The sequence below is a fragment of the Urocampus carinirostris genome, chromosome 18 (genome assembly GCF_059441175.1).
Source record: "Urocampus carinirostris isolate Australia breed hairy pipefish chromosome 18, RoL_Ucar_1.0, whole genome shotgun sequence".
Classification (NCBI taxonomy): domain Eukaryota; kingdom Metazoa; phylum Chordata; class Actinopteri; order Syngnathiformes; family Syngnathidae; genus Urocampus; species Urocampus carinirostris.
Window position 1 is genome coordinate 13,555,194 of NC_142366.1, and position 18,988 is coordinate 13,574,181.

General features: G+C 38.3%; 1 protein-coding gene across 1 annotated transcript in view; it reads right to left on the reverse strand.

Moving 5' to 3' along the window:
- boc (BOC cell adhesion associated, oncogene regulated) overlaps window positions 1-17,847 on the reverse strand; it is a 51,965-nt gene extending 34,118 nt beyond the window's left edge. Inside the window, exon 1 of the mRNA XM_088322469.1 lies at window positions 17,585-17,847. The gene's annotated coding sequence lies outside the window, so the exon portion shown is untranslated. The remainder of the gene's footprint in view (window positions 1-17,584) is intronic.
- Window positions 17,848-18,988: the final 1,141 nt, after the last annotated feature.

An 18,988-nucleotide genomic window follows, 5' to 3' on the forward strand; every position in this document is an offset into this window, starting at 1 on the left:
CTCCCCTTTAGATAAACACATGCGGTGTCAAGTGTGAGGAGTGGCGGGTTTTGAACGGGGCCGATTCGGCCGCCGCGGCCCACAATGCATAGCTGCGGAGCGGGAGGCCCGTTGCCCCGGGCGACGCTAACAGGCAGAACGCACCTTAATAGAGTGGAGGGTCATTGTAAAGCAGTGAGCCGGGGCCCTCACAAAGACCCCCGCGGACCCCTGGAGAAAGGGGAGACGCTGCTCTGAAGAGCCAGTGGAAGAGCTGATGGGCCTGGCTCAATGACCGAGGGAAGGGGGGTTACCGGGGGGCTCAATGACCGAGTGAAGGGTTTTACGGATTGACGGAGAGGACGTCAACCGGCAGGCGAGCCCTCGGTTGACACAAAGCGGTGACATATTTTGGTCAAGCTGCTTGGTTGGCCCCCGGGGCCACAAAGTGAAGGGGAGGCTGGCGAGGGACCACGATCCGCTTAACAGTCAAGAAGTCAGTCAACAACATGCTAGCCAAGTGGATTACAAGAGTGGCTAGAGAAGGAAACAGTGGGAAAGGTCCAAGAGAACAAGCGACTAACGGGTGAAGCTGCTAAAAATTGACATAACAAAGCAGATTTTTCTAAGCTTTGGGACCCTGAATAATGGAACTGAGCCATGTTTGCAGCCAAGTGGCTAAGGTGAGTGACCAGATAAGGAAAGAGTGGAAAAAAATAAATATGTCAAGTGCCAAATGTAGCTAACAATAACAATACTGGCTAACAGTGACCCATGACCTATAGCAAAGAGGCTAACATAAGAGCCAGAGAAGAAGACAGGGGGGGGGGGTGTTACGGTGTTTAAAAAATGAGTCAAAGATGCCTGAATCACAGGCAACTGTCTCACGAAGGGCCTAGCTGTGTGCGATAAGTAGCTGTTAGAGGTATTCCCGATTTCTACAACATGCAAAATGTAAGAAAATACATGTTTTAGAATTAGACGGTCCCTGATCCAATTTAACAAGCAGCTGAGAAGTCAGTCAACAAGTCGAGGTAAACAAGTAAAGCATGCTTGTATTGGTTGGGTTTCTGATTCATACTTTTGTTAGCAAGGTTAGCTAGCATATCTTAACACAACGTCTTGGAGCGTTAATTGGTGCTATAGGATTCTTGCACTACCAATACCCAAACGATTAATCCGCAACTAATAAACTTAATTGAAATAATCAACTCTTTTCATCAATTTGGAATTTTAAGATTCTTAAACCTAGATACCATCTTGTGGCTTGTGACTTCATTGCAGCCTCAGTCAGTTGTTCATGATGCATGTGCAAATAAATGCATTTTGTAGACGCGGTCTAATAAACTTTTCCTTTTCATCTTTTTGGGGTTTGAGTAAGCGCTTGGACTGTACTTGAAAGAGGCGTTATCTTACTTTCACCATTTTCGTGCTAGACTAACTGTGGTGATGAGCATGAAGTCACTCTCCCAAAAACACATTTCTTAGAACATAAACAACTCAAATTAAGGGTTTCATTCATAAATGGTAACCTTTTGAAGTAGCATTTAATTATAATTCCGCATTGCCAAATGAATTTACAGTATTTTCCGGAAAATAAGGTAGTCTATAAAGCTTTTCACACACAGGCAGTAAAATTCAGAAACGACTGTAAAAAGAGAAAACTAACTAATCTAACGAGCTAAACTAATTAATACAAGTTAGAAGAAATGCCTCTTTATTGAATGAAATTGAAAGAAAAAAGTAAAAAGACAGGCTTTTGTTAGCCTTGACAAACCTAAAAGAATAAAACAGAAACTATAAAGAAAACTAAATTAGCTAGCTAAACTAACTAGCTAACTTTCGAAAAAGTTTATCTAATTTTAAATAATTGAAACAGAACAAATTAATCTGTTTAGAAAAATCTCATGAGGATCAAATAACTAACTTTAGCAAAGAAACTAAACACAAAAATGTGAAAGAAGCTAAGCTATGGTTTCCTCAAAACTGTTATTTTTCGGAAGATTTGATAAGGTAACAATACATTTCAGATGTAGAACTAAAAAACGTTTTATATGTCTATTCTCTTTATTGGGTGGCATTTTTATCTTTTCCCTAAAACACCAAGAGATCAATAGCGATGCTAAAATTACTAAATTACAATCATATCAATTTCCAATGTAATATATAAAAGGTAATGATGCTAGGCAACTTGTTGAGTAAATTTGATAGCTTTAAGTTAAGAGTAAGTAAAATAAACTATACTTGTTGGGGCTATGTTAGCATCCAAACATACCAACAAAGTGGACCCCATTGATTTTAAAGCGTGAAGAATAAAAACGGAGTTTCTAGCGTGGCGTCAAAACTAAAACACAAGATAGAACCATCAGACTGTGCTCAATCCAAAACAAAGGCTTAAAGTCGAGAGATTTCCCAGGAAACAGGTGGAAAATGTCTGGTTGTCACATGCCATTAAATTCCATTGAAGAAGAAACAGAAAACAACTGCAAAGAAAGGTAACTAACTAAACTAGCTAGCTAAACTTAATTTAAGTTAAATTCTTCTTAGTGTATTGTATGTAATTAAAAGCCAAAAGATTAAAAAAAGGCTGTAGAAAAAGCTAACTAAATCAGCCAGCTAGCCCATTAATGAATTTAAATAAACTCCTCTGTTTATTGTATGAAATTGAAAGAAAATGACAGTAGTCGTTCGCTTTATAATAGCCAAAAGAGTAAAAAAGAAAACAACTGTGAAGCCCAAAAACCCAGAAAGATAAAAAAAGAAGAGTTGTTTGGTACATAAATAATGAGCTGATTGAAGCTCGCGACCATGACTAAGCCAGGAGATGGCGGCAGAGAGTAGTAAAATTTAGAGTTGCACACCACCTTTAAAGCGCGCGGGATTATAAGGTGCACTTTTGCAAAATGTGTGGTTTATAGTGCAAAAAATACAGTGGTTTGTAAAGCTTTCATCACATGGGCGGTAAAGTTAGGCAGTTTCCCAATGATTTTTTAGACCTGCAAACATGGATGATGAGTAGAAATAGATTCATGTATATAACGTGATTTGTTTTTAGACTATTTTATTAATCGACCTTTCTCCCCGGGATCGAATTTTGTGAGGTCATATCAGGTACATAAATATACATGAAAGTGGAAAATGGAAGAACGCGAACAACGAGAACTAAGACCTCAACCCATATGTTTTAAAACCAAAGTATGGACACATTTTGGTTTTTATCTTACAGTGTTTACTGTAAATAGGATCATTAAAGGACCACATTTGTGTTATGTTGACTTCAGTTCATGACATTCTGTGGCTGGACAGACGGACACAGATTGTTGTGCATCGTTTGAACACCATTCATGGTTTATTACCCCATAAATGCATGCTTTAAATTGCTAGTTTTTAGGAAAGAATACTAAATAGCAATCATCGATTATATCGAATCGCAATTATTGAGAATCGTGATACAATCGTATCTTGACCAAAGGATATTGTCCCAACGCTAGCTGCAAGCGTGGCATCAAAACTGGAACAAAAGATAGAACCATCAGACTGTGCTGGATCCAAAACAAGGGCTTAAAGTCGAGAGAAATTTCCCAGGCAACAGGTGGAAAACGTCTGGTTCTCACATGCCATTAAATTCCATACAAAAAGCCATCGAAGCATCGCTAACGAGATCCACAACTCGCTTTTAATACCCCCAAACCATCTTTCAAGCTAATAATGAGCTATACGCCCGTCCAAATCCGCGGATCGCTCCCTTGTGAAACGACACTAACAAGCTACGAGTCTTGGGGGGCGGATTAACGAGGAAAGTTCTGGACGGGAATGAAAGCTAGCTGCAGGGGCAGACGTTCCAATCAATTAGGCGATGGCGGCCAATTTGCATGATTTAAGTAAGCCGGACGAATTAACCGCGGCGGGCTAATTACGGCGCACGGACGCATTCTTGCGCTAGGCGTGAAGACGCTAAAGCGGGATGCAACAGGGCCATGGGAACACAATTTTGAAGAAGGGAAAGAAGACATTTGGGTACTAGCCAATGGCGTGAGAGGGAGGGGAAAATGGTTCACAATTGGGCATGGGAAAAATACAACTAGCTGGCTAATGCTAACTAGAATCTTTTACATTCTTTAAAGTGAATGGACAAAAACATGCATTTATCCTTTCAAAAAGGTTCTGTTTTAAACTCAAAACAATTAGCAATTACTTTCACAAAGACAACGACGATTTAAGAGCTGAAAAATGTGTTTTGCTAATGAATTACTTTTAATATAATTTAAATTAAATGCCTCTCTGTTTCTCCATTGTGATTATGAAAGTTAGGCTCGTTTTTAAAATCAACTAGATGAGTAAACATCATCGATTTAGAGTAAGTAAATGAAAAATCCTTAACCTTGGCAAGTAGTGGCTACGTTAGCATCCCAAAATACCAGAAACGGCAGAATAGCTGGAAATCATGGACTGTTTTTGCTTCAATTAATAAAAAATAGTTAACAATAATAACTTTCGGTAACGAAAATCAATTTTGAGAGAGAACAAACTAAAAACAAGCGCTGCGGCATTCAAGCACACGGTGAAAACGCTAACTTAATAGCCGCAATTTTCAAGCACTCGGCACTTACATATTTTGCGCAGCCACAAATATGCACTAGTGGCCTGTTTTCTCTGCCCGCGCGTATGCTAGCAATCAAACAACATGGTCAAAAGTATACTCACACAGGCGCACAAACATGCAAACCTCAATTTTTTTTCTCGGTTTTCCCTTATACACACACAAACTCACAAAACAGCTGCCGGCTGTATGCTGAATTTTAAAACGGATTGGAGAAAGTATGGACATGCAGGAAAGGGGGGAAAAACGGACTTGTCGACTGAATGGAACCAATTATAAATCAAGAGTGATTTCTGCCTATTATTTTTCAAAAACTTGGCTTGGGGTACGCGAGAGGGGGGGTTTGGAACGGTATATGGAAAACAGACATCGGCAACTTGAGATAAGACCTGGCTCAAGTCCCGAGACTCGTCGGTGTATAGTAAAAGCAGAAGACGGGAAACTGAAGAGAGAACTTCCTGAGAGGAGAACCAGCTGGACGAAAAATTATGGAGGCATTTCTATTTTCCCCCTCTCTCCCTCCTGCTCTTAAAGCACACGTGTCCTGTCGAAAAAAACTCTACAATTCCTGTATTTATTCGTGTATAACACGCACTCGTGTATAATGCGCACACTTTACTTTTTCTCAACTCAAACTTGTAAGTAACGAACATTGTTGAACACGTGCGTCTATGATTACAATCATTTATTGACAACGTAAATCATGAACACAATGCCAACATCAAATTTAAAATGTATTTACATAATATCCTTCAAAGTCCAATTCATCATTAGATACACATAAGTGTTGTGTTCCCTTTGTGCTTTTTCTCAATTATTTACATCTTTCAGGACGACTTTCTGTTTTCTCAATTTTCTAACATTCTCTGGTAAAAAAAATAATGTGTTACTAAGATAAAAGCGAATGCCTTTTCGTCTATCATCTATAAGATTAGTGGTAGGATTTGGCTCTCTCACTGCCGCAACCCGAGGTTCGATTCCCGTTGTATCCAATGTATTACGGGAATATACTATCGTAAAACATTGTGTATAACACGCGGCCCATGTGTTCAATGCCATTGACCGTTATGGACGTCACATTGACTATTTCGTTTTGTGCCATTGGCGGCTGCAGACGTCAAATTAGAATTTTTACTGAACTGTCAGTAAAAGAGATATCTCGTAACCAGCTCGGTGGCCTTGGACTCATAACACTGAGTTCTGAAAAAACAAAATACCTGTTATACGTGAATAAATACGGTAAGTAGGAACTCTAAAAAGATGAGTTGGCTTGCTATTGTATTTCTTCATTTTACCAAATATCATGGAAAAGATATCTCTTTTTATTATACATACACACACACACACACATATATATATATATATATATATATATATATACCACAGCCATATCCCATACCCTAGTGGGAGGTGGCTCGAGTCATTTCTGACTCTTTTTGGGAGATTGATTTAGAGGAGGGGATTCCCAGCCCCCTCGCTCAAACCAACTGAGGTGTTGGGAGTCATTAGGTGACCAAACCCCCCCAATTCCAACCCCTAATGCTGAACGCCAAGCAGGGAGGCAACGGGTACCAATGTTTAAGTCTTAGGTATGACTCGGCCGAGGCTTGAACCACAACCTCCCAGTCTCGGGGCGGGCGCCATACCCCCAAGGCCACCGAGCTGGTTAAGAGATATCTCTTTTACTGACAGTTAAGTAAAAATTCTAATTTGATGACTGCAGCCGCCAATGGCACAAAACGAAATAATTTTGTGACGTCCATGACTGTCAATGGCATTGAATGACACAAATATATCATGAAAAAGATGACTCCTTCGTTGCCCGCTCTGACTCATTGACCGACAAGTAAAAATTGCCTTTTTATTGTGACGTCCATGACCTTCAATTGCAGTAAAAGACACAAATATGTCATGGAAAAGATGACTCATTCACTCCCCGCGTTACCTTATCGACAGCAACAAGTTGAAATCATTTTTTAATGCCTGTAGCCATCAAAAGCACTAAATCAAATGGATATTGTGACGTCCATAACAGACAATGGCACTAACTAAACTGAATCATCGACATTTATAACATTTAATTGCATTGAATCAATTAAGCTGTAAAAAGAGCGTCTGTGGCTGTCAATGGCACCAAATTAAATTGCTTTTTGTTTATTTTGTTAGCATTGTCGTAGGCATTAGAATTTATTTGAACTAACGTTGGAACTTTAGAATATTTGCTAAACCCTCAAGATAGCTTGTTTTGTTAGCTTGGCTTCAACAATATAACATTGGGGGAATCATTATTATGTACTTTGTAAAATTGGCTAATATCCAGAGGAAGCTTGATTATTTTGTTAGCATTGGTTCAACAATGCTACAATGAGGACATCATTTGTTTGACTAGCAATATTTTATAAAACGTAACTCACACACCGAGGTAACTTGCTTATTTTGTTAGCAATTTTTTGATAATGCAACAGTGGGGACATTACAAATTATTCTAGCCAATGTTATTATTTTAGAAAATGAACTAACATCACTTGTTTATTTGGCTAACATTAGTTTAAGAGCAGGGTTGGGTAGTGTTATTTTAACTTGATTACTTTCAATTACTTTTGGATTACTCCAATACCAAATATGCTAAAAAAAGACAAAAAAAAACTAAATATGAATAAAATTACAAAATTTTGTGGAATACATGGAACGGCAAAAATTATGTTGGCAAGCTGTTTGGATTTATTTTCTTTTTGTTTCTGTCGCATTTTGTGTTAGTTTTGCCGGAGATCAAAGAGATCAAAGCCAGGAGAGAAAGCTTACCACGTGTTGTGAGTCATACTGTATTCATATTTAGTTTCTTTTGTCTTTTATTAGCATATTTGGTATTGGAGTAATCCAAAAGTAATTGAAAGTAATCAAGTTAAAGTAACCCTACCCAACCCTGTTTAAGAGTGGGGGCACTTAAATTTATTTGAACTCTGAGGAGGCTTGATTACATTGTTGCCATTGGTTCGTTAATAAGATAGTCAGGTCATTAAGTACCTCCGGGAACGGTGCATTCGCAATGATCGCAGCAAGGCTTTAGGGCTAGGACCTTAGCTTGGCCTTTTGGCTGAGAGTAAGTGTCCCGGCTCCTAGGCTTTGTAGCGTATTATGAACTGACCGATAACGGATAATGGATAATGAATAACGAAGATAGATCAATAACCCTTAAAAACCCCAAAACCCCATTAATGTATTTGAACTAGTTAGTACTTTAGAAAATTAACCAACATCTCGGGGTGGCTTGTTTATTTTGGTTAGCCTTGGTTCATACTGTAGATACAATAGTTGGAGCATTGAAATTTATTAGAAATAGCGTTGCTGCTCTATGAAATTGGTTACCATGCCTAAATAGTTTCTTTATTTTGTCAGCATTGGTTTAATAACAGAACAGATTACAATTTATTGGAACTAGTGTTGGTACTATATAAAATTAGCTAACATCACTAGGTATTTTGTTTATTTTATCATCAATGGCTCATTAATAGAATAATCGGGACAATACAATTTACATTGACTAGCAAAGAATAAGCTAACATCACAAAGGTAAAACCATGATAAAAAATAATAATTATATTCAGAAATATAACAATACATCAACGTATGTTACAATGCTTGCTCTTAAACCATATGCTAGCAGACTGACAGGAGAACAAAACGGAAAAAACGGGTCTCGCTAACCCCTAACCGAAGATTTTTACCGGCCTCGGATCAAGCTGCCAGCCTGCGTTTGATTATCGGTTGGATCGGCGCCCTTGAAAGTCGATATGCAGGCATTTTATAACACAATAATTCATCCGAACGACAAGGTTAAACAAATGTGTGCGAATGAGCTATTAGCGTGTCGCTAACAACACTGTGTAATCTCTGTCCAAACATCTGCTTTACACACACTGTTTGTCTACACACACTCACTGGACTATTGGAGTGAATCGGTGAGCAAACAAGCACTTAGAACCTTACAATTGTTGTGTTTGAACGCGAGTTTGAGGGGACTAGCTTCGTTAGCGCAGGGGGGTCAGGACATTAATGGGGAGAATATTTTACAAAGTCACCACATAACCCTAATTCAAGAAACATGCAGTATTTTCTGCACTGGATTAGAAGGCGCACACTCAAAAAATAGTCTTTTAATATATATTTTTCATATAAAAGGCGCACAGGACTATAGGGCGTACGGAAAACATATCAAGGGAGAATATTTGATGAAGACGGCATATAATCCTAATTAAAGAAATATATCGTATTTTCCGCACAATAAAGCGCACGCTCCCAAAAACATTGTTCGTATATAAAGCGCACTGGACCATAAGGCGAATGGATTTAAAACTACAATGACATCTATGGTTGGATAAAAAATAAAATAATTTAATTCATAGAACATAAATTAACATGATGACATCTCTGGTCTCACCACTAAAATTAATTTGAACAACAAACAGTTAACATATCATCCACGAGTGGAAAACCACTCTGTTACTCAAAGGCAGAACAGTTGATACAGTATCATTTATCAATACTGTATTTATTTGTGTACAATGTACACCCTTAATTTTTAAAATTGGTAAATACAAATTTTATTTCACTTTTTCTCAGCTAAAACTAAACGTTTTTGAATACAGACGCTCCCGACTTAAGGAGATTCAGGTTACAAAAAACAGTAGATACGAAAAAAAAAAAAACGGCAAGTCGAAAAATATCCGGACTTGCTGAAGTTGGATTTTGTATCGTGCACTTTTTCCGAGTACAGGATAATACTGTAGTGCTTCTTTCTGCCGCTACTGGCATGTGGCGCTGTGAGAGCTCACCCAGCATCCACCCCCGAAGAAGAAATCCAGCCTCCTCTTCCTAGTTCATGTGTCTCCAGTGCGCTAAGAACTTTGATTTTTATTGTTTGATACCTCGTGCATCCATTCAATATGGTTGGTGTACAGTGTAAAGAAGAGATGAGTCATTTCTTTTGAAATGAAAGTGGAGTAAGAAAGCTTGATGCGGTTGAGAAAATGGTTGGATCGCTTTTTTTCAGCCACTTTTTACCACAGAAGAGGAAGTAACCTAACTCTTGAAGCTCATCTCCCAAAAGTAAGTTAAACTTAACTTTATTCATCTTTATAGAGCATATTATTTTATAAAATGTTTATTTTTTTAGGACAAAACAATAAAGGTTACTTATACAAGCCCTAAACATACTTATATAAACCATAAAAATACAAAATATAGCACTAGAGCAACTTACGAATACATTTAACTTACGAACGATCCTTCGCCACTTATCTCGTTCGTGAGTATGGCAGCGACTGTACTGTACATGCGACTATGATTCCAATCATTTTTGGACAACTACGACCAACATAAAATTAAGAATGTATTTAGTTCATGCCCTTCAAAGTCAGTGTCACCTAAAAGTCGTTACCCTCGTCGTTCTTTTTTGCATTCATTTACATCTTTCAGAATAAATTTCTGTTTTCTTCATTCTCTAACATCGGTCTCTGGTACCCTGAACAAAAATAGCGTGATATTGAGATACATCTGAACGCCTTTTCGTATGTCATTTAAAACACTGGTCAGGTGGTAAGAATTCAGTGCTGTCACCGATTGCGACCTGGGTTTGATTCCCGTCGCATCCAATGTTTTGCGATTGTGGTCATTGATACTTTTCAAATACAATGGAACCTCGGTTTTCGAACGACTCTCAAATCGGAGTCCGAACAAAAAATTCGAGAAATTCTTGCTACGTTGTTCGAACAACAATCGGAGTTCGAACGCCGGGGTGGATGTTTCACATCACATTTTTTTACTCCTTTTAATTTTCTCAGGTGCAATTGCACCTCAAATACACTAGGGGATGTCCGAGATTAAACAAATGTGTAGCAAATGGGCCGAGTTACAGAATTTCACCACACCGATGAAGCTGCAGCCACCAGAGTCATCATGACTTTAATGACACCGTCATGAACCACTTCCGAAAAGTGCTGAAAAGAAGGCAGAAGCAAGTGTCATTGAATAGATATTTTAAGAGAAAAGAACATCCTGTAGCCGAGTCATCCGTAGCAAAGAGATTTGAACATGTGAGCACCCCTCAGACAGAAGAGCTCCCCGAAGTTTTTATGGAAGGGGACTCTCCTTCCAAACAATAATTCTCCTTCCTCCTCCATCCCTCTCACCGTCCATCTGCGCCTTCTGCTGACCACCACAAAGGTTAAAAATCCTATTCAGAATTATTTTCTTTATCCTTTTTTTATTTTTCTTTCGTACGGAAGATTACGCTAACGCGAACGTACGATTAGCCTGGGTTACATTTATGTTATTTGTGTCTTAAAGGTAAACAAAGGTAAACATTCAGGGTGTTGGAACGGATTAAGACGATTTACATTATTTGTAAGGGGAAAAATGATTTCTGTGTTCGAACAGATCGCTTTTCGAACAGGGTTCTGGAATGGATTATGGTCGAGACGTGCATTACACACGAATAAATACATAACATATTAAAATCGCTTTAGGCTATGGTTCAGCGGAGTATTTTTTCATATATTTCCGCAGACTTAAATCTTTAAAAAACTACACATATTTATATTTTGAGGACCCCCAACGGATAGCTCACAATTTCAGAGCCTCGATATCGGAAGCCAATTAGTTCTAGCTCAAAGGATTCGGAAAAGCGTGGGAAAAAGTATGCACATGGCTCTCAGAGGTACCTGAAGCGGAAAAGGGATTTCTGGCCATTGGATGGCGGCATGTTCAATTAGCTTCAGAAGTGCCTTTTTCTTTTTTTTTTTGACTCTTGCATTCCATCAAGCGATACTTAATGACAGCGGGGATCAGGGGTGAACGGGAGGGGCAGATGAGGCCACCTGCTTGCTCAGGTGTGCCGGTATGTAGCGATACAATCTGCCTCATTGAAAGGTAAGTCGAGCTCCGATGACTTGTTAGTTTTTGATTTAACAGAGACTAAAACCTCCGGGATGCGGCGACCCCAGTTTATGACGTTTTCACTTTAGAGTTGGGATTAAAATGGAAGTTTTTCCCATTAAAGATATCAACACCAAACTATTACCCATGCTCAAAAAACTTCAACGTTTGTGGTATTCGTGGGGACGAAAAATGAAATCTCGAAGAAGTCTTGTCTGCTATAGGTCGACGTCATAACATGCTGATACAGGATTGGTTTGAGTCACGGCATCATGAAAAATGCCGATATATTACTGGCTGAACTTTATCCCACAATGCCTTTCTTTTCAATCAGTTCAGATTCTCGTGGGCTTTGGAAAAACTTTACGATACAATACTATATTATTTTGTACTGTATTTATTCACTATGGGTCTCAAGACTTACAGTGATGCTCATAGAAGAAGCAAATATATTAAACTGGTGTTTGTGCGCATGAATGCGCAAGTTACGTCTCTAAGATGCATGCCTGCTATTGATCGACGTCATAACATACGGTTCTGCTTACCGTTTCTGTCAAGGTTTCTCTTACTGGCTGAACTCCCTCCCACAATGCCTTTATCTGTTCAGTTCAGTTTGACAAGTTAGCGATACAATACTGCAGGAGTTTCCAACCTGGTGCCCACGGGTCATTTTGGGTTTCTAGGAACTCGGATTTCTAACTGGAATAATGGTTTAGTGGTTGACTACACATAATTTAACTCTACTACTAAACATCACAAGCCCGTTATAACATAGCAACTACATAGTAAGAACATGATATGTTGGGATTTAAGAAATCAGTATCAAACTGGTAGCCTTTTGCACCAAAAGGTAACAAAAAGAAGCTCCTGTTTTTTTTTTAAATAAAGAGGCGTTTAAAGAAAATAATTATTCTAAGGGGATGACAGTCAATAAAAGTGAAAGGTTTAAAGTCAGTTTTAATTGTAATCGGCGGTCTCTTCCCCTGTCTGCATCCATCTACTAACTCCATTGTACCAGCTAATGTACATAAAATTTCAGTTTTCCATTACATATATTACATATTTTACACATAAGCAGTAATTACAATATACTATTTTCTTTTTATCTGGGGTTCCAGGGGTTCAGAATAAATTACCTACTTATCATAGGTTTATATGTCAATTTCACTTTTGCGCTCCCGACCTCTGAATGAATTAATGTCGTGTCCCGGGGTTCTACTGTATAAAGAGCACATCAAAGGCATTCAATTTGTTCCTGTCTAGAAGGACCACACAGGTGAGCCCCGACCGCCATGATGGAACACCCCAAAAACGTGTTTTGGCTGCTCGGGCATCCCGCTGTCAGGGATGAAAGCGAGCCCTCGAGGAAAGAGATTTCTTTTTTCCTCTTTTGTCGCCCGTGTTACAACGGGGGTGGGCAGACTTGAGCTTGTAGGCCTTCTACCATGTCGAAATGACAAAAAACAAGCAATAAAGTTTCATTAAAAAAAAAAAAAGAAACACAACGTTTCAAAATAATAACACACAGAATTGAAGTGTTGATTAGCTTAAAATAGAAAATATAGGATGTTTAAAAATGCAAAACTCTGAAAAAGTTAGCATGCTAACGTACATTTACATTATAATGAGGACAGAACCCCCCCCCCCCGAAAAAAATAATAAAAATGGAAGTACTCATTATCTTAAACTATATAACGTAGGAGGCCTAAACATGAGAAACTCGCTAAAACTGAAAAAGTTAGCATGACAAGTAGGGCTCCGACGAACGATTATTTTAATAATCAATCAATCTTGCGATTATGTTTTCAATAAATTGGATTTTTTTTTTTAAACTTTAAATTTTCTCTCCTTCGTACAAATATTCAAGATTTAAATAGATAGAATAATAGCGCACAACAAAACATTCTATATTGTAAAACCATTAAGTACTCCAAAAGTTTGTCTAATAGCTTAGCAATAAACAAACATAAATACAAATGTATGCTATACACCTGCAAATATGCAAGATACTTTATATATAAAGTGCAAAAAAAGGTATTTTTGTTGTTAAAGGTATATGTGCCTTTAGAACAAGAAATGAATGCTAATTTATTTCTAATCTACATTAAAATTGAAGCACGGACAAAAAAATGGCAAAAAATATAATAGCCAACAAATTGGAAGAGACGATTAACTTAAAATATATAATGTGAGATGTTTAGAAATAAGTAACACGTTAAACTATAAGGATGTTAGCATGCTAACCAATATTTATATAGTGACACGGACAAATAACTGAAATGGGAGAAATACATATGAAACAAAATGAGTCTTATTATTTCAATTGAAACGCTAACATTTAAGCAGTTGGGATGCGAACATAAAGCAAAGTAAAGTGCTAACATGCTAAATGTTAATATAGCAAAATGTCTTCAACGCTTATACAACAAACAAAAATAGTCCCTTGAACATAAGCTATATTCCACTTGCAGTTTGTTTTTGCACGATGGCCAATAACGTGCAAAAACCCCAAACAAACTTAGCTTGGCAACAGTGAAAAAAATATATATATAAACGGGCGCTAAATATGCTAATGCTAACGACATCGCAAGGGCTTGAATACATATGTCTGAGTGGTTCTTATAGTGAAATTACATTGTTCCGGCCAATATGGTCTATAAGGAGATGTTTCTTTCAAGTTAAAGTTAAACAAATGCTTGATATGCTAAAGCTAACGAGGGACGGAAATTCTCAACTGCATATTTTTTGTTTTGGTAAAAGATAAGGTAATAAATTCAGGCAAATAGTAATACATTACAATATCCAATTGTTACAAGCCGATGTTGAACGATTAAAGCACTTGTCAACTGTATCAATCATAAAGACCATTGGAAAAGACAATAGTTAACTCAATTAGATTAAATTTAGAGGTAATGCGTTTGATACATGATACAAAATAAAATGCTCAAACTTTATTTACAAAAATATCAAAAGTTAAATGGTGATGGTTTTCATAATTCTTTGTTTTGTTCTGTTAAAGCTGGTTGGTGTTGGAAAATTATATAGATGTTCTATCTGTGAGCCCGTATGTTCTTTGGATCCTTTTGATTTTGTGTTTTGTTCAGTTAGGCCTGGTTAGTATTCCAACATGTTCTGTGATGTCTTCCTTTTGCGTTTTGTTCAGGTTTACGTTACAACATATCCTGCATTTTCTTTTATGTTTTTGTCAAGTTAGATCTAAATGTCCCTGTACTATATTTGATGGTCTCGTCATCATGGGACTTGTGTTGTTCCATCCGTGTAAAAAAAAATAAAAAAAAAAAAAATCAACTTTTCTTTTGTCATTTAACTTTCATGTTTCGAAAATGGTGTTGGAACATTATGTAGTTTAACTTACGTGAGTTTATACTGTGTGTCCTCTTGATTTAGTGTTACTGTTTTGTTCAGTTAAAACTAGTTCGTGTTCCAAGATATTCCACATTGACTTTCATGTTTTGTTTTGGTAGAATTAGTTTGTGTTCCAACATACTCTGCATTACATACTTTCAAGGTTTGTATTTATTTAGATGTAGTTAGTACACTCGTTCTATTTCATGGACTCATCAGCATGGCACACCTCTTTCCTTGTGGCGTCTTTTGTTAATGTTTTGTTCTGTTAGAGCTGGTTGGTGTTGCTACATTATGTTGATGTTTTATCTACATGTGTGTATGTTACTTGTGTCACCTTTTAGTGTTTTGTTCAGTTAGAACTAGTTAGTATTCCAACATATTCTGTGGTGTCTTCCTTTCGTGTTTTGTTCAGGTAGTAGTTTGTGTTACGATCTATCTTGCATTTTCTTTCATGTTTTTGTCAAGTTAGATCTAGTTAAATGTCCCTGCATCATATTTGATGTCCTTGTCATCATGGCACTCTCATAGTTCAGTCTGTGGGAAAAAAGCCTTTCTTTTGTCATCTAAATTTCATGTTTCGAAATTGGTGTTGGAACATTACGTAGTTCTACCAACATGAGTTTGTAATATGTGTCCTCTTGATTTAGTGTTACCGTTTTGTTCAGTAAAAACTAGTTCGTATTCCAAGATAGTCCACATTGACTCCCATGTTTTGTTCAGGTAGAACTAGTTTGTGTTCCAAAATACTCTGCATTTCCTTCCTTTTGGGGTTTGTATTTATTAAGATTTAGTTAGTGTACCTTCTTTATATTTTATGGACTTGTCAGCATGGCAATCTTCTTTCCTAGTGGTGTCTTTCATTAATGTTTGGTTCTGATAGAGCTGATTGGTGTTGGTACATTATGTTGATGTTTTATTTACGTGTGTGTTCCTTGTGTCCCCTTTTAGTGTTTCGTTAAGTTAGAAGTAGTTAGTATTCCAACATATACAGCAGTCTTACTTGTTATTTCTTCAAGTAAAGCTAGTGACATATCCTGTGTCTTCTACTGTACTTACTTGTTATACATTGAATCTTATTTTGGAGCATTTTAAGTTACAATTTTTTGTCTGAAACATGCTGTACAAATATATTTTGATTCGATAATCAAGTGAGACAAAACAAGAAACAGTGATTTAATTTTCTTCCACAATCTTTTTTTCTGTTATTTTTTTTTTCCATGGGCAGCTCATCAGAACCAGTAAATCCAATTCAGAGCAGCCGCACTTGTCAGAACCGATCAAGAACAACACAAAGACTCGCCAATTCCATCCGAGCATTTTCCAAAGTCTTCGTGCTCATTAGTTGTGTGGGTGAGCTGGAACCTGTCCCACACGAATTCAGTTCTGGACCGCTCGATGGAAAAAAATCACGAGTAGTCATCTCCGTCACACCCACGTTTACAAAAAATGTCAAATTCTCATCTTTGATCTTCATTTTTCTGGCGAGTAAAAAATCTAAAATAATAGTTCCACCTGGGCTGTTGAAGATCAAGCCAAGTCAAGTTATTTGTATAGCCCTTGATCACAAAACGTCTCCTAGGTCTGCACAGGCCACAATTACACAATCCCCTGATATGGAAGAGGAAGGTAGTCAATAAAAAAACTCAAAAATCTCAGCATGACAGGACATCCTTAGTTGGTGGCCATAATATTAGTGCGTTTTTGCAGAAACTAGTGACTGTTAGTTTGCCACAATTACATCGGGGGTTCTTTGCAGAGGATAGCAACTGTGTCCCTATAGTTAGACCCGATAAAGTGATTAAGAACTATTATCTGTAGGTTTCAGATCACGGGATGTTGTAATAGTGGTCTGTGCATCCTTTTGAGCTTATTTTGTGTTTAAGGCCAATACAAATAAACATGACTTGAATCCTATAACAGAATTTCTAATCCTTAGGAAGCAACAGTGAAAGCATGGAAAATACACTGAAGTTTTTGGTCAACACGTGATACATAGGACGCGTTTTTATTGGCTAGCATCTCAGGAGACAGTCGCAAGCTACAAGTGGGACTAGATTTCACTATTTACATAGCTATGATCAATAATTCGCCGAGTTAACAGTTAGTTGAGTGATAACAGATTCGAAACAGTTTTACAGTTTACTATAGAATACCAAATTTCCCACTTTTACAAACACCACACGCTCAAAACAGAGCTCTACGGGGCAACGGTGCGTTCACTGCACGCTGGGACTAAACAACACTCCGGAGAGGTCCACCAAACATGTGGGGGTACGCCGACCTAGCAAAGTTTATACCCCAGGCTGCGGCCTGTACAACGGAGTAAATCGTCAAAAAACACACAATAACAACCACAAAACAGTCAGCGACTCGTTACTTTCTCGTCATGGGGGTTAAAAGAAAATCACACAAGCAGAGCGAGAAAAAGACCCCCAAAGCACTGACGGAAGTAGAAAAGTAGTGAATCAATTTGCTGATTTTACTTTCTGTTAAAAAATGGAGAAAACACGTATTTAAAGCACAATATAACCCGTATTGCGTTTAGTTTGTCCCCCCAAAAAGTCAGCAATAGGATGCATAAGTGAGGTTAAACGCAACACAAACCTTACCACGGTAACCGATCAACTAGCAACATACTGAAACTTTAACTCAAATAACTAGAACTTCAGCATCTATTCCACGTCTATTTTAATTCAAACTCACCGAAACAGCTCGAGTTAGCGCTAGCGCCTCTTCTTTTTTTGTCCTCGAAGCGAGTAGTCCTCTTTCAACGAAGGAAAAGAAAAAGATTTTCCTCCCGTTATTCTTCACGGCTTGTTGTTGTTGCTTGAAAATTTACTGCGGCGACATTTTCTCTTGTGCGCTCCCCGAAAAAAAGCTTCGCACACTGAAAAGAGCTTTTTGGATGACTGAGCTCTCAAACAATTCCAAACCCCCTCTTTGCTCCCTCCTCTTTTTTTCCTGCAACGCCTTCCCAGTCCTCCCATTCCCCAAAGCGGGAGGCGGGACCTTAACAATGCGGGGGACTGGATCCTATAACCCTCCTTTTGCACACCCTCCTCCTCAAAAACAGACATCCACTTTAGCGACTGCAAACTTTAACTTTAACCATATTTATATATCAGTGTCTGAAACTCATGACAAAAAGTTAGCAGATACCATGTCTTCTGAAAAGTTGCCTTCCCCATTTTTCACAACTTGAAACACATTAATTCGACTGACCTCATCTCATCTCATTAGCTGCTCTGCTTATCCTCAGTAGGGTTGCCGGGGTGCTGGAGCCCATCCCAGCAATCATAGGGCAGTGGGCAGGGGACACCCTGAACTGGTTGCCAGCCAATTGCAGGGCACACAGGGACAGACAACTCGCTCGCTCATTCACACCTAGGGACAATTTGGACCTGCCAATCCACCTGAAATGCATGTCTTTGGAATGTGGGAGGAAACCGGAGTGCTCGGAGGAAACCCACGCAAGCACAGGGAGAACATACAAACTCCGCACAGGAAGTCCGGTAGCTGGATTTGAACCCACACAGGAGGTTCCCAAGACCTTAGAACTGTACTGCACACGCGTTAACCACTGCGCCGCCGTGCTGCCCTTCTACTCATCCTCATTGAAGGATTTTATACATTTGACTATAAAGGATTTTGTACAATCAAATACAAATCACATTTAAATGCAAAATATATTCATTGGCTGAGCTGTGGGGCGAGGTCAATGCAACCTAGTGAAGAATGATGTTTACAGGAACAGCAGGGAACTGACACTGAAGAAATTACAAATTTTTTGTTGATTTGCACCTAATACCAACTGTTTTTTCGTTTGCCGAGATCTCGTTTGCCGAGATCTCATTCGCCGAGATCTCGTTTGCCGAGATCGGCGCGAGACCAAAACAACAATGGCGGATGGCGGATCTGCCTGACGAAAAGTATGGAGTGCAGTAAATCTTTGTTAAAAAAAAGAAGAAAAAGTAATCGGGTAATAATGACGCAACGTTTTTGACACCAAATTGTCATTATTACCCGATTACTTTTTTTTTTTTAACAAAGATTTACCGCACTCCAAACTTTTCGTCAGGCAGAGCCGCCATCCGCCATTGTTGTTTT